Genomic DNA, 14,715 nt, shown 5'->3' with positions numbered 1-14,715 from the left:
AATGCACAATTAATCAAATTAAAATCTTGATATGTCCTAGTGTGAGGACTAAACCTTGAAAGGCTGCAATCTTAGTCTGCATGAACTGCATGCTTTAAATGAATGTGTGAAGCCGACTGCTCATACACATTAAACTCCACAGACATTGAGAATCATTGTGTTGTATGAGATGACAAAGCAGAGCACGAATCCACTGTATATACTGTATTTATTCACAGTATTCACGCTTTAATGATCACACTGGGCCATGTAGCGAACTGGATTATCCGGACTCGTGAAGCTTTAGTCAAAAACACGTCAAATTAGGGCTTACGTCAAAATAAAAGCTCAGTTCAAAATAAAAGCTAGACACCTGAAATTGAAGAAATTGCAACAGAAGTATATTACAATTTTATAGTAAAAATGTATATTCACTGTAATAATAATAATAATATTAATAAAATTAAGCAATATATCACAAGCAAGAGTGTTGTTGTACTGATTAAAAGTTTGTTAAAAATGCAATGGTATGTTGAAAAATAATTGTTCTATTTATACTAGTTAAAAGTTAAAAAAGTAATTTAAAGAATTTAATTAGACACCATTTTGATGATAAAATTAAATTAAACTTTAAAACATGGAATTCTGGAGAGAGAGAGAAAAAAGGAAAACATGATTTGGGAAAAAATTAAACACACACACACACAAACAGTTTTCAGTAGAGCCCTGCTTAAAAACACTTAACCAATGCATACTTAATTGAGAAACACTTAAAGGAAACATGCATTTCTTTTAATGTATTATTTACTGTGAAATGTAACTTTAAATAGTCTAAAGGAGTGTGTTCAATAGCACATTACCATATTAGTATATTTTAGTTGTGGTATAGAAATTGGTATCGAGACCCATAAAATTGCACTGGTATCGGTACTGACTACTGAAATTTTGGTGTCATGACAACACTAAATGCATTGTTAGAAAAAGTACTACATTTCCATACTTAAGTAAAAGTACAGATACCACACCAATATATTACTTAAGTAAAAGTCGTCCATTGAAATACTACTTAAGTAAAAGTAAAAAGTACCTGCTTTTAAAAGTACATAAGGATCAAAAGTAAATACTGCAAATTCAAATCTGTTCATCTAAAATGTGATCTATTCATGTTGTTATTTTTAAAGACATATAATTGAGTCTTCTCTGCTGGCCTAACATGTCTAGTAAAGAAATATTTTCATTATCATTCACCTTTTTGCTTATTTATTTTCAATCGATTTCCACTCCTAATTCATCTACAATCGAACAGCAAAAAAACAAAACGTTTATCCAATAAGATTTTTTTTCCCTTGATGCTTCCAAGAGAAGCGTGATGACTGTTTGTTTCACGTCACATGCCCGAAGCCAAGCTCGTCAGGGAAGCAGCGCATAAGTCTGAGCTCCACCCGTTAGGCCTTCAGAATTTCTACAGAATCCCTCAACAGTGCAAGTGAATAGGCATCTATATAAATAACTTTTTTCTTTTCAATATTTATCTATTTTTTATTCAATTTTATTTATTTTTTAAAAGTCTTGTTGCTGTTTTTGTATTATTGTGTACTGGAAGCTCCTGTCACCAAGACAAATTCCTTGTATGTGTAAGCATACTTGGCAATATAGCTCATTCTGATTCTGATTCTTAAGTCAGATTGTCAGATTCATCAGCCAATCAGATTGATTTATGGCTGGAGCGTTGGTTCAGTGTCGGTTCAAGTTTTGAAAAGTTACCATGTACCCATACGAAACAAAATATATTGCAAGCAAAGCTTTTTTTTGTGGAATAAGACCTCCTTGGTTTTGGCTGTTGTGTGTGGATGTGTTTTTAAAATGTCAGTTGGTATTATTAGTTGGCAGCGACGTAACATATGATGTCCATAGGCATAGGCTGTATTATTAAACGTGAAACTGTGTTTTCTTAATGGCATGAATCGCACTGAAGGCTTAGATTTAAAATGCACAGGCCGCCACTGTTCAGACCAATAAGTAAAGCTAAATCACAGGTGGATTGGGACAGGGCATTTTATTCAGAAAATTAGCTATATTTCATGGAAATGAACATGAAGAGCATATAATTAATGCAAACAATAATATCTATAATTGTATTATGTATACGTTTATTATATTTACTTATTCTGTCCCAGAGCAATTTTCAGTTGAAGTTGCCATTTAAAAAATTAGTTAGCCTCACTACAGGCTATTAACAATAGGTCCTAACTACACTGAAGTATTATATTTATTAAAAAATATATAAAACTATCAGTATCAAAAAGCATTTGAACATAGATACACCAGTGTGTAAATACATTTAAAACGCATTCAAAAGATGGAAAATGTTGCTTTCATATGTATACGAAGTTATGTGTTTATAAGGTGCATTTCAAACTGTTCTGAGACCAGTGCAGACAGACAGCACAGTCATTCACTAAATAGGCAGCAAGGGAGCAAGGGTGCATCCTATAGCTTTCCTATGCAACCAAGTGCATTCACTCCTAACATCCGACCAAAAGTTCAGTTTCAGGCTGCAGATGATGTTTGCACCACTAAACATGGTTGGCAGACAATGGTATTCAGTACATAGATTCAGAATTTATAATTCTAAATGTTATTTTAAAATGGCTAGCAGTGGTTGGACGATGCTGGCTATTACTTTGAATCAGATTTATTTATGCTAATTTCTGATTGGTATAATAATTTAGCACTGGCTATCACTTGACAGTGCAAAGAGAGAACATTGAGATTTTTGCCAAAGTAAAAAAAAAAGGGTTTTATTTATTAGTTTTTTATTTGTGCTTTTTCCAATACACATTGTTCCAAAGCAGGTTTACAGAAAGTCTGTAACATCTTAAAAACATGAATAAGCAACACTCCTGGAAACATAATAAACAATTTGATAAAAAAAAAAATCTGACTCTCTATAGTTTGGTATAATTTAAAATTTCACCACTTAATCCCTCTGTCCCCATATGAGTACATCAATTTTTAGGAAACATATTTGCTCAAAAATAAATAAATAAATTAGGAGTAAAAGTAAAAATTACAAGAAATTTAAATACTTTTTTTTAAAGTTTTAATTTAAGTAAAATTTTTGAAAAAAGCTGCTGAAGTCCAGTAAAGATGCATTTGTACTTTACACAACTGAGAGGATGTTAGGGAATAATAGACTCAGTCACAATCACTTTCATTGCATCTTTTTTCCTACAATAAATTGAATAGGAACCGAGACTAAACACTTTCCAAATATCAGACCTAACATCATAACAGAAGAAAGAAAGTCATACAGGTTTTGCAACAGCATGAGGGTTGAAAGTTTTGGGTGTACTATAACTTTAAAACCTGAATTGCCAAATTTTAGACTTATCTGTTGTTGTTGTTTTTTTATAGCATGTCTTGAAACAAAGAGACTTTTTCACACGGTATGTTAGCTCCATTTCTCCCTCAGGTGGATTATTCAAAAACGCTTCCTATATATGTGGTCGCAACTGTATGTGTCACTGTCTTGGTAATGTAAATCTTGTAATGCTATAGAATTGTGTTTTCCCCACAGTCTTAAAAAGTCTTACATTTACTTTTTAAAATTCTAAGGCCATAAAAAGTATTAAATATCTTCAATAAATTACAAGAAGTCTTCAGTTTCGTTTACTGAGGTCTTAAATTTTGGGGTGTGAATAGATGAAATGCTTAAAACAGCAGAATCTGTGCGAGTCATAATCATCTCTCTCTCTCTCTCTATCTCAATATCTCTCTCGTGCAGCCAGCATTTAGCAGCTGACGCTTGAGTTTAGTGTGAGCGCTTGCAGGGAAGCGCATTTTTACTTAACTTACGATGTTACACGTATAAACCTTCATAAACCCGTTAATCAGAAATGCAAATGGCGTTATTCTGCGTCTCTGCAAGCGAGCGATTGATTATAAGCAGGAACGATAACACTATCGTTCCTGCTTATAATCAACAAAGCTGTCAACGTTGCAATTTGCAAGTGCTCTAAGGTTAGAGCGGTCTTTTTTTGATGCCTTTCAAATCCTGGAGATTCCTTATTTTACATCACCTTTGACAAGAATGGTAAAGCTAACAGAACTACTCAGCTGCAGAGTTACACCTGTTACATCTCTCATCTCCATCTCTCTAGAGCTCCATCTGACTTACGCAAGTATTTTGTCTGCCATCTGAATCAGTCAGTTTTAAAAATTGTGTAATAATATACAAAACAATAATAATATACATAATATGAAAATAAATTATCTATATTTAATATTTAGTATATAATCTGTTTTCAATATACATCATAACTAATTATGCAGCACAGTTCTCTTTCATAATTTAATCTGTTAACATTTTAAATACATCTTGTCAACTTTAAACGGCCATTTTTAAGGTAACTGATGAGTTTTGACTTTTACTTGAGAAATTTCACACAAAAATGAAAATTGTGATCAATTACCTTCATGCTGTTGCAAACCTGTATGACTTTCTTATTTCAGTTTACATTAAATGAAAAACAAGATGCAGTGAATGGTGACTGAGACTAAACGTTTTGCTTAATATCTCCTTTTTTTTTCCACGGCAGAGAAATAATCGTACAGACTCAAGGGTGAGCAGTGATGACAGAAATGTCATTTTTAAATGAACTGCCCTTTAACTACCTGTTTAAGTATTTGTTAAAGGTATCTGCCAAGAAAAAATATATAAATGTTATTCAGCACATGCTAGACCTTATTCACAGCAGTGCCATCTTTTATTTTTGATGAGAATGACAACGAGGATGTGAGGGATAGACGTGCAGTCTCATCAATGGGCTGTACTGCTGTTTAAAGAGTCTTTGGATCGTTCCGTGTACAAAACATTGGAAAAATATATTTTAAAGGACACTCAGTAGACAAAAAATTCTAGACAACATGAGTTGTGGAAAATCAGATGGGATCTTGGAGCTTTTTACAGCTTTATACCATGTATGCCATTGAAGAGATAAGTCTATCCCTCACAGCTTCGATTCTATTCCCATTAAAAATCAAATATTGCGCTACTGTGAATAAGGTCTATAGACCAGTCCTCTTGTTTACAAAACTGTCAGCGCATGCGCAGTAAGTAGTGAGAGAAGGCCCGTTGATTGTTGTGTTAGATTTGACAGATTAGATGATTAAGATAAAGTATGACACAAAACCATCATAAATAAAAATATATTCTTAGCGATACAATTACTATAATGAAATGAGTTAATAACAAACATGTAATCATGTTCGCTATAAATCTTTGCTGCAAAGTTGTGAGTTGAAATGATCTCCTCAGTAGCCACAGCAGTCAATGAGAGCCCTTGGTATAATTTTCAACAATGTAATCGGATAAAAGTTTACTTTTTACGCATGGTTTTTGCCACCACTTCTGTGTTTGACATAAGCAGTGACACTGCCAAAGCATTGGTCTATTGCGTCACATCTTGCTGGAAAGCAAGTGACTAAAGAGAAGGGTCACAATATAGGCTACATAATTAATGAATTAATTTAGAGTTTTAATGTTGTATTAACTTATTTAAAAAAAAGAAAAAAATTAATGCACAATAAAATATAAAAACATGTCCAGAGACATCCAAGTAGCCTCAGTGGTCTTGTATTTACCAGCTAATTAATTATTTAATGTGTGTGTTTTTTTTATTTTTTTATTATTATTGCAAAGTGGTCTTAAATTTTTCTTTTATTTGGCCTTAAAAAGTCTTAAAAAGTCTTATATTTCATTCCTTCGAACCTGCAGAAACCCTGCCACTTGTGTTCAGTCCAGATTCTACAGAGTTGTGTTTTAGTTCTATTTGTTAGTGCGTTTCATTGTGTGTGTGGAGGACTGAAACTACACATGTACGCACTAGTGGAAATTTGGCCTCGTACCCAGTTTATTCAGGCCATGTTTGGCAGAGAAAGAGCACGTCACAGCCCATTGTGACAGTAAACAGAGGAGTATATTTTCCCAAAGGGCTTCAACCTCTCTTGGATTATTTTTTTTATATGTCAATACAAATGTTTCAGCGAACTTCCAAACATGGCGAAATTTGTGTATCTAACTAAGTAAAAGGGTGAATCTCACAAAAAACTGTCTTGGTCATATTTCACCATAAAAAAATAAAAATAAAATAAAAAAAGGAAAATATACAGTATATATATATATATATATATATATTGCATTAAATAATAAAGCTTTTTTTTTTGACATTGTGCCATTGTGTCAATGTTGTGACATAAAATTTTGACATTTTAGCACATTTCATATTAATACTTTTGGGTCATTGACAAATAAGGTTGCCCGAGGTGTTAAAAATAAGAACTCTTTTTTTTTTCAATTAACATTTATTATTGATTCAAAAATACACAACAGAGAAAAACACAACACATACACATCCATTCTTCCATTCTTTAATAATTCCATATAAACTTCTAACAAAAGTGGAGCCAGTTCTGTAGCATAAGATCTAAAAAACTCAGCGGCAAAGCCATCTGGCCCGCCTTAATTAACTCGCCAAGCTCCTCCTAGGTTATCTCATAATCAAGATAATTTTATTGCTCGGTCGTCAGTTTAGGCAGTTCTAATGGTTCCACAAAGTTTCTAATTTCTTCATCAGTAGACGAAGATGTGGAACTATAGAGATCAAGATAGAATTCATTAAAAGCATTATTAATATCAAGGCTGAGGTAAATATTTAATCACCAGCAGATTTCACTGAGGGAATGGTAGAAAAAGACTCTCTCTGCTTTATATATCTAGCCAAAAGCTTCCCTGCTTTGTACCCCGACTCAAAATATGACTGTCTTGCCCTGAATAGCCAAAACTCCACCTTCCGTGACAAAATAGTATTATATCTGTATTTCAGTCGGGTCAGTTCACTGAGGCCATCAGATGACATTTTGCGCTTCAGCTCTTCCTCAACACTTTTAATATTCCCTTCCAACTCCACAAGTTCTCGTGCTTTGGATGTTTTGGTGAATGAGGCATACTGGATGATCTGACCCCTAAGAACAGCCTTGAGTGCCTCCCAAGCCACACCCACAGAGGATACTGAGGACCAGTTGGTCTCCATATAGACACTGATTTCAGCCTTTAGCATTTGTTGGAATTCAGGATTTTGCAAAAGGGATACATTAAAGCGCCAACTATATGATTTCTTTTTCTCCGTATGTGGCAACACCTCTAAACGCACCAGGGTGTGATCTGAGACTAAAATGTTTCCAATTGAATAATCAACAACAGATGAAATAAGGGACTTAGATATATATATATATAAAAAAATCTATTCTAGAATAAATCTTATGGACTGATGAAAAAATGTATAGTCCCTACCAGATGGGTTCAAAAGTCTCCAAATATCTGTAAGACCAAGATTTTTACACATCCTGTGAAGCGTCACTGTTGCTCTAGGGGGCTTGCACACTTTTGCTTCACTATGATCAAGGACCGAGTCCATAAAAAGATTACGGTCTCCTCCCAATATTATATCATGAAAGGTGCCAGCGGCTTGCAACATCCCTTCAAGATCTATAAAAAAATCTGATCATCAGCGTTAGGTGCGTAAATATTAGCCAAAATTAACCTATGCCCCTGAATTTCTGCTAAAACAAGAGACATTTGAATTGTAGATGCTTACTTATAAGTGTAATGACTCCCCTGCTCTTACTTGAGCCAGCACTAAAGGAAACACCCCATATCTTCCAAATTTTCAGCATTCTGTGGGGAAAGATGTGTTTCTTGTAGAAACACTATATCATATTTCTTACGTTTAAGGAAAGAAATAACCTTCCTTCTTTTTATGGGGTGCCCCAACCCATTCACATTCCACATGGAGAGAGACAATCCATTCATATTAACATTTGACATTTTGACATATTAGAAAAAATAGATTGTGTGTCAAAAATAAAATTATAACGACCACATTCCGACATTAGTACAACAGTCAAACCTCGAACTTCCCACAGAACCAAACAAACAGAAAAAAAGTGCGCATTAAACCCGTGCATGAAAGCGCCAACCGGCGTCCATCTCTCTAAACTCAAACAGTCCATGTACGCCTACGAGAGCCCCTGCGACAACTTTGCCGTCGGATTGCTCAAGTCCGGTGCTTCTATACAAATTCTGAGTTAGCAGTGGTTTTCGCCTCGCTACTCTTCCATGGATGCCATTTTTGGCCAGTGTCTTTCTGATAGTAGAATCATGAACAGTGACCTTTATTGATGTGAGAGAGGGCTACAGTTCCTTGGATGTTGTCCATGGCTTTTTCGTGACTTGCTGGATGAGTCGTCGCTGTGCTCTTGGAGGAATTTTGGTAGGTCGTCCACTTCTGGGAAGGATCACTACTGTGCCAAGTTTTCTCCATTTGGAGATAATGGCTCTCACTGTGGATCTATAGAGTCACAGAACCTTTGAAATAGCTTTGTGACCCTTCCCAGACTGAAGTATTTGAATCACCTTTTTCCTCATCATTTCTGGGATTCCCTTTGACCTTGGCATAGTGTGCTACTGGGTGAGACCTTTTAGCCAACTTCATGCTGCTTAAAAAGTTCTATTTAGGTGTTGATTTGATTGAACAGGACTGGCAGTAATCAGGCCTGGGTGTGTGTAGTCCAGCTAAACCTCATTATGAATGCACTTTCATAGATTTAGGGATTTAGTAACTAACAATACTTTTTCACACAGGCTCAGTTGGTATTGGATTACTTTTTTTGCTTCAATAAATAATATTATCATCTAAAAAGTATTTTGTGTTTACTAAGATTGCCTTTGTTTTATGTTAGATTTTGTTTGACTTTTTGAAACAATTTATTATGAGCTATACAGAAAAAAAAGGAAAAGATCAGGATGAGGTATTTTACTGCTGTATTTTACTTGCATGATTAGTTCTAAGTAATACATGACACAGTTGATCTAAAGTGGATGTAAGTGGGGATGGTTGTTTTACAAGGGGGATGGTTTTTGGTATTTCTTGCAACAAGAGGGATGGCATCCCCTTGCATCCCCCTGCCTACCATGTAAAACTGATTTAAGTCAGTGAACTTAGTTCCTCTGTGTTATTTTAAGTTGAATGTTACCACTTTGGATTGTAGCCAGGCAACAGGAAATGATGAATTGCAAATTGGGGAAACCCTCTTGAGTGAGGAAATAAAGGAACTTTCCATTAGCCTCCCCACCCTACAAATTCAGTGGAACTAAGAAAGCGAAGATAAAATGTGAACAGTGGTCCATAAAAGGTCTTTATAAGCTCAAAGTAACATTGTAAAATGCGTCAGAATGTAACTGATAATATTCGTAGTGTTGTCAAAACATCATGCACAAGCACAGATTGTGATCCTGCAAGGCCGCTGCGCATAACCATATTTGAAGGCCCCTTCTTGTCGTAATTTGGATAGTAATAATGAAAAATAGCATTGCAAATATGAGAAATAAAGTTATAATCACAAGATATAAAGTTGCAAAGTTAAAGTCACCAGAAAGAACACACCATGTATGTTAAACATTATAAAAGAGACAACAATGTATCACGATTGGTGTAAGTCAGTGCAAATCAGTGACGAGGCTAATGCATTGGTCTATCCATCCACTCATTCCTTCACCTGCAGTCAAATTCTCTTGACCTGGTTTCACTGCATGCTTGACAGGTTATGGCAGGGAGTGTTCAGGGTGCTTTGGTTGGTCACCACATGAAAGAGACATCAAACCAATAAGAACAGTGCAAGAAAAGTAAACATAGTTTTCTAGCAAGCCCCCAAAAAAGCCATACATTTCACTCAAACTGCAGACAAATCAGTAGTGATCTGACCTCAACCACGATCCCTTGTGAACTTTGAAATGCACAGTCCTTTACTTTCTACATTGCTTTGAATTTGCTTGAGTTTAGAGAAGTGAAATTAATTTCACACATGTGGTTATGGTACTGTATAGCAGACCACAGGGGCAAGCATTTTTGACATTGATCAAACTGATCTGTTTTGTTTTGTAGCAACCAGCATTAGTTAGGAAGTAAATATAGATATCTGTGAAATATATTGCATAACATTCAGTCATTTTGTGGCTGATGTGATGTTTTTTGTCTTCCGTTTTGCTCATTTACCTGTTTATTTTACTAAAAATGCTGGAGTGAAGAGACACTATACTCAAAATTTTATGTATTAGGTTAGTGTGAAAGGTATTGTACACTCAAAAATGAAAATTCTTTCATTGTATAGAAAATGATGCAATAAAAGAGACAGTGAATGGTGACTGAGGCTAACATACTGCTTATCTCTTTTTTGTTCCACGAAAAAAAATCAAATGGGATTGGAACAACATGAGGATGATTAAATGATGACAGAATTTTCATTTTGGTTGAACGGGATAGTTCACCCAAAAATGAAAATTCTCTCATTATTTACTCACTCTCATGATGTCCCAGGTGTGCATGACTTTCTTTCTTCAGCAGAACACATTTGAAGAAAGTAGAAAAAATTCTTAGCTCAGTAGGTCCTTAAAATGTTAATGAATGGTGATTTCTCTTTTGAAGGTCCAAAAATCACAGACAGTCAGCATAAACGTCTTCGATATGACACCAGCTGTTAAATTAACATCTAAAGCGATACGATCGCATTTGGTGCTAAAAAAGGTCAATATTTAAGTACTTTTAACTATAATCCAAAACTTCAGTCCACATGGTCTCTCATGTGATGCATTCACGTTGCCATGGATACCAAGGTAATCTCACATTCTCCACTCGGTTGAGACATCCAGGATAAGCACACAAATGCACCATTTGCCAAATCACCGTTCACTTGCATTTTAAGGACCTACTGAGCTAAGATATTATTTCTGTTTTTCTTCAAATGTGTTCTGGTGAAGAAAGAAAGTCATACACACCTGGGATATCATGAGGGTGAGTAAATAATGAGAGAATTTTCATTTTTGGGTGAACTTTCCCTTGAACTATTCCTTTAAAGGTGCACTCAGTCATTTTTTCCTCATTAAAAAATGTAACTCCTAAAAACATGAGTTGTAATTTTGCAATATACTGTATGTAGGAAATCATGACCGCTCACTTTAAAATGAAGACTCCAGTCATATCAGTTACCTTATAAATGCTGTTTTATTCTACATGGAGAGGATCCGCACATGGGGGCTGCAATGTTAGAATCACATTACCAGCCAAATACTACTCGCTTAATCTCAGTAACCATCCTGTTATTTGACATTTTCACTCTTGGATTAAATTAATCATGGCTGATTGTGAATAGTGAATTTCTACAGTGGCATCTGGAACTAAATGATGCTGCATCCAAGCCACTAGGTGTCACTGTAAGTCCAAGATGACACAAAGACAAAAGTTACTGAGTACACCTTTAAGTATTAGGTAAGGTTAGTATTCTTCATTACTTATGGGGATGAGACCTACACAGAATCTGTGCATGGAACTCCACAAATAGCTGAGTAGATTCCCTCAGAATTGGAACTCCTATTATTCATAAAATTATATTTATTTCCTGCCCTTGCATGTTTACTTGTTACATTGTTTTGACTAGTTAATGCTTTCAGCTACCAATAAGAATGTTGTAGGAAGGGGAGTCCCTGCTCTGCCCGCTTGGCAGCCTGGGTGGTTAAGGTGGAAGGATTGCATCTTCCTTGTCCTCTTTGTCATCCTCAAGAAGGTGATCACCCTTATCGTCATCCTCCTCTTCTTCTCATCTCTCCTTGATGGAGACATAAGAGACACAGAGAAGGAAGGTTCAGCAAGGCCTCCTCCATAATGTCCCCCCCAACTACTGGTTTTGAGGGATCTTTCTCCACCAGAGTGGGGAAAGATACGGGTCTGCTGGGACTTGTCTGTCATTGGACAGACGTGGTGTTTTTAATTGCTTCCATGATTTATGCCAGAGGCGTTTTCCCCATAGTGAGATACCGAACATTTGTATATATTAGTCGAATGTAAGATAAAAAATGCACATTTGACTGCAAAATATTGGAATATTCGATGTGTGCCAAACACTGACAGTGTCTTAAGGTGCATCCCAAACTGCACACTTCTGCACTATTTTACGCCATTTTGAAGTGCAAGTAGTGCGAGTAGTATGTTTACACTGAAAATGCAACAAAAAGAAGTGTACTACAAGTACCCGGATGATGCATTTTTTCAACCATCAAAACGGAGTGTGGAAAGTTGGACACTTCACACACTCAGCACACGCGGCTTGCCGTACATAGCAGAAGGGACGGAGTTACCGGTGCGATTTGGCAAAAAAATTTAAAAAATGAAGAATATGACAACTAGCGAAACTTCAGTGAAGCCCCTTATAAAAGTGAGTTAAACGCTTTACCATCATTCCATGCTGTGTGAATATGTATTTTATTGAGATATAAGTGTTGAACTGAGGGTGGATAGCATGCTAAAGCTAGCGGCAATGCAACGCTTGGGTTTGAAATGTCACTTCCGTCAACCGTTAAACGGCAAACGCTTCCGTGTAGTAAAAAAAAAATGCTAAGTGTTCCATTTGGGACAATACTACACTTTGAAAATTCATACACTACATGGCTGAGTGCATAGAACATTTTGTAAGTACATAGTGTATAGTGTGTCGTTTGGGACTTTGAGCTTTACATTCTTGGACTAAAACAGACGCAGTGCAACGAATAAAACAGAACACGGGTGTCTCATGACACGTTTTAAATGCTGAATATCCTTTTAAATTAACACAGTGTCTGAAAAAATGCATGGTTCCTTCATGAGACTATGTCTTGCTAACTTATCAGTGTCTCACTGCATATCTACCAGCTATCTTTCAGCTGGCCACCGTTACACTCATCCCCATAAACCTCACTCCCATCCGGGTCACGGCACCATTGTGACGCTCCCGTTCTACCTGCTCCGTACGGGACTTGAACCTGCATCTCTGGCATGGGAAGCGGGTGCGGTAGCAAGGAGACTAAAGGCTACAGCCTCTAATGTCAGTCGCTAATCCACCTCTTGAGGTCAGGAGAGTGAGGTTTATACACATTGCACAGCTATCTATCAGCTGGCTCCCGTTACATTTATATATGTACATATTATGAGCTACTTTGTTTTCATTTTTTTTTTTTTAAACAAACATTTACACATAGTTATGCGAGTAATTGACATGAAACTTTCTTCATCTAACTATTTTAAAGAACATTTTATGATCTTGTATAGCTAAATATATATATATAATATATTATTATTATACTTGTTGTTTCCACAACCTCATATTAACTTAGACAATAGTTTATTTTCACTTCTAGAAAAATGTTGAGAGGTGATTAAGATCTTTAAAAACTTAGAAGAAATGCTGACTTTTCACAGCAGCTAAAATACACACTTTCCCTTGGACGTTAATGTACATTTTAACCTAACATCTGTATGTTTGAAAAAAAGTTTTCGGAGCTATAAAGTGCTTCTTTAGTGCTTTCTCTAAAAAAATCCACATCACATTTACGGTGGTTTTATATGTTTTAAAGTTATGACAATTTTTGCACTGTGGGGCCCGTTGTCAATAGAAATTTCTTTTTTTTTTTTTTTTTTTTTTTCAAACACAAAAATTTGAAATTGACACGGAAAATTAAATCAATCAAGTTTGTGTAAATGCACTTGGGGTTCAAAGTTATTTTCTTTATTCACATTAATTTTACACATGGTCTGGTACAAATATGTGGACTTGTTTCATGAATACAGCATATACTTTTTTCACCATCTCCCTGGAAAAAAAGAAAGTGAAATGACGAGGGGCATGTTATAACATGACAGCTTAAAATCCCCCTCTAACAACTGTATCTGATCTAATTCAAATACATAGAAGATAAACTAAAATATTATTTCAATAAAAGCCATTTATTAACTTTGTCATATATAATATAGCAATAAGTTTGGCACTTGCCAATGACTATACAACAAAGCCAAAGCATTGGCCGAAACAATGCATGGATTGATGACACACACACACACACACACACACACACACATGTTGGTGCAGCTATCATTATGGGGACTCTCCATAGACATAATGATTTTTATACTGTACGAACTATAGATTCTATCCCCTAACCCTAACCCAACCCCTAAACCTAACCCTCACAAAAAACGTTCTGCATTTTTACATTTTCAATAAAACATCGTTTAGTATGTTTTTTAAGCAATTTGAATTATGGGGACACTAGAAATGTCCGCATAAACCACATTTATAGCATAATACCTTTGTAATTACCAGTTTGTAACCTAAAAAAATGTCCTCGTAAACCACTTAAACCTGCCCACACACACACACACACACACACACACACACATACAGAAGTTATGAGCTAGGTTTAAATCCCAGTTACATTCATCATAACAATAGAATGTTAGTATTGTTAATTAAATTATTCTATCTCTGACATCTCCTTAATTCTTAAATAACATTTTTGAAATGCAGTCATGTTTAAAAATGTATAGCCTAATAAAACAGACTGATTTTACGGGAAAATCGGTGACAGGAGGTTGAATATTTTGTCTCCAAAAATCAGTTTGTGCTTTCCAAATTTCTGAAGTGCCCTTCAGTGGCCGAAGCTGGAACTACAGTCTTGCACATCACTGTGCAAGCAAAAGGCATGAGCAAGCGTTAAATAAATAAAACACTTGAATGGATGTGACATGACAGGCACAGTGCATCTGATTTATAAAACATTTAAGTAGTAAAAATGTTGATTCTATTTTGAGA

General features: G+C 35.5%; 1 protein-coding gene across 5 annotated transcripts in view; it reads left to right on the top strand.

Annotated features, from left to right (window-relative positions):
• The window catches only part of LOC127424312 (inositol polyphosphate-5-phosphatase A-like), a 52,250-nt gene that overhangs the window by 1,605 nt on the left and 35,930 nt on the right, over nt 1-14,715 (top strand). The gene's annotated exons all lie outside the window — the stretch shown is intronic.

The sequence above is a fragment of the Myxocyprinus asiaticus genome, chromosome 33, assembly GCF_019703515.2.
Source record: "Myxocyprinus asiaticus isolate MX2 ecotype Aquarium Trade chromosome 33, UBuf_Myxa_2, whole genome shotgun sequence".
NCBI lineage: Eukaryota > Metazoa > Chordata > Actinopteri > Cypriniformes > Catostomidae > Myxocyprinus > Myxocyprinus asiaticus.
Note: the sequence above shows the minus strand (reverse complement) of the source record. Positions and strands in the feature narration are given on the sequence as shown.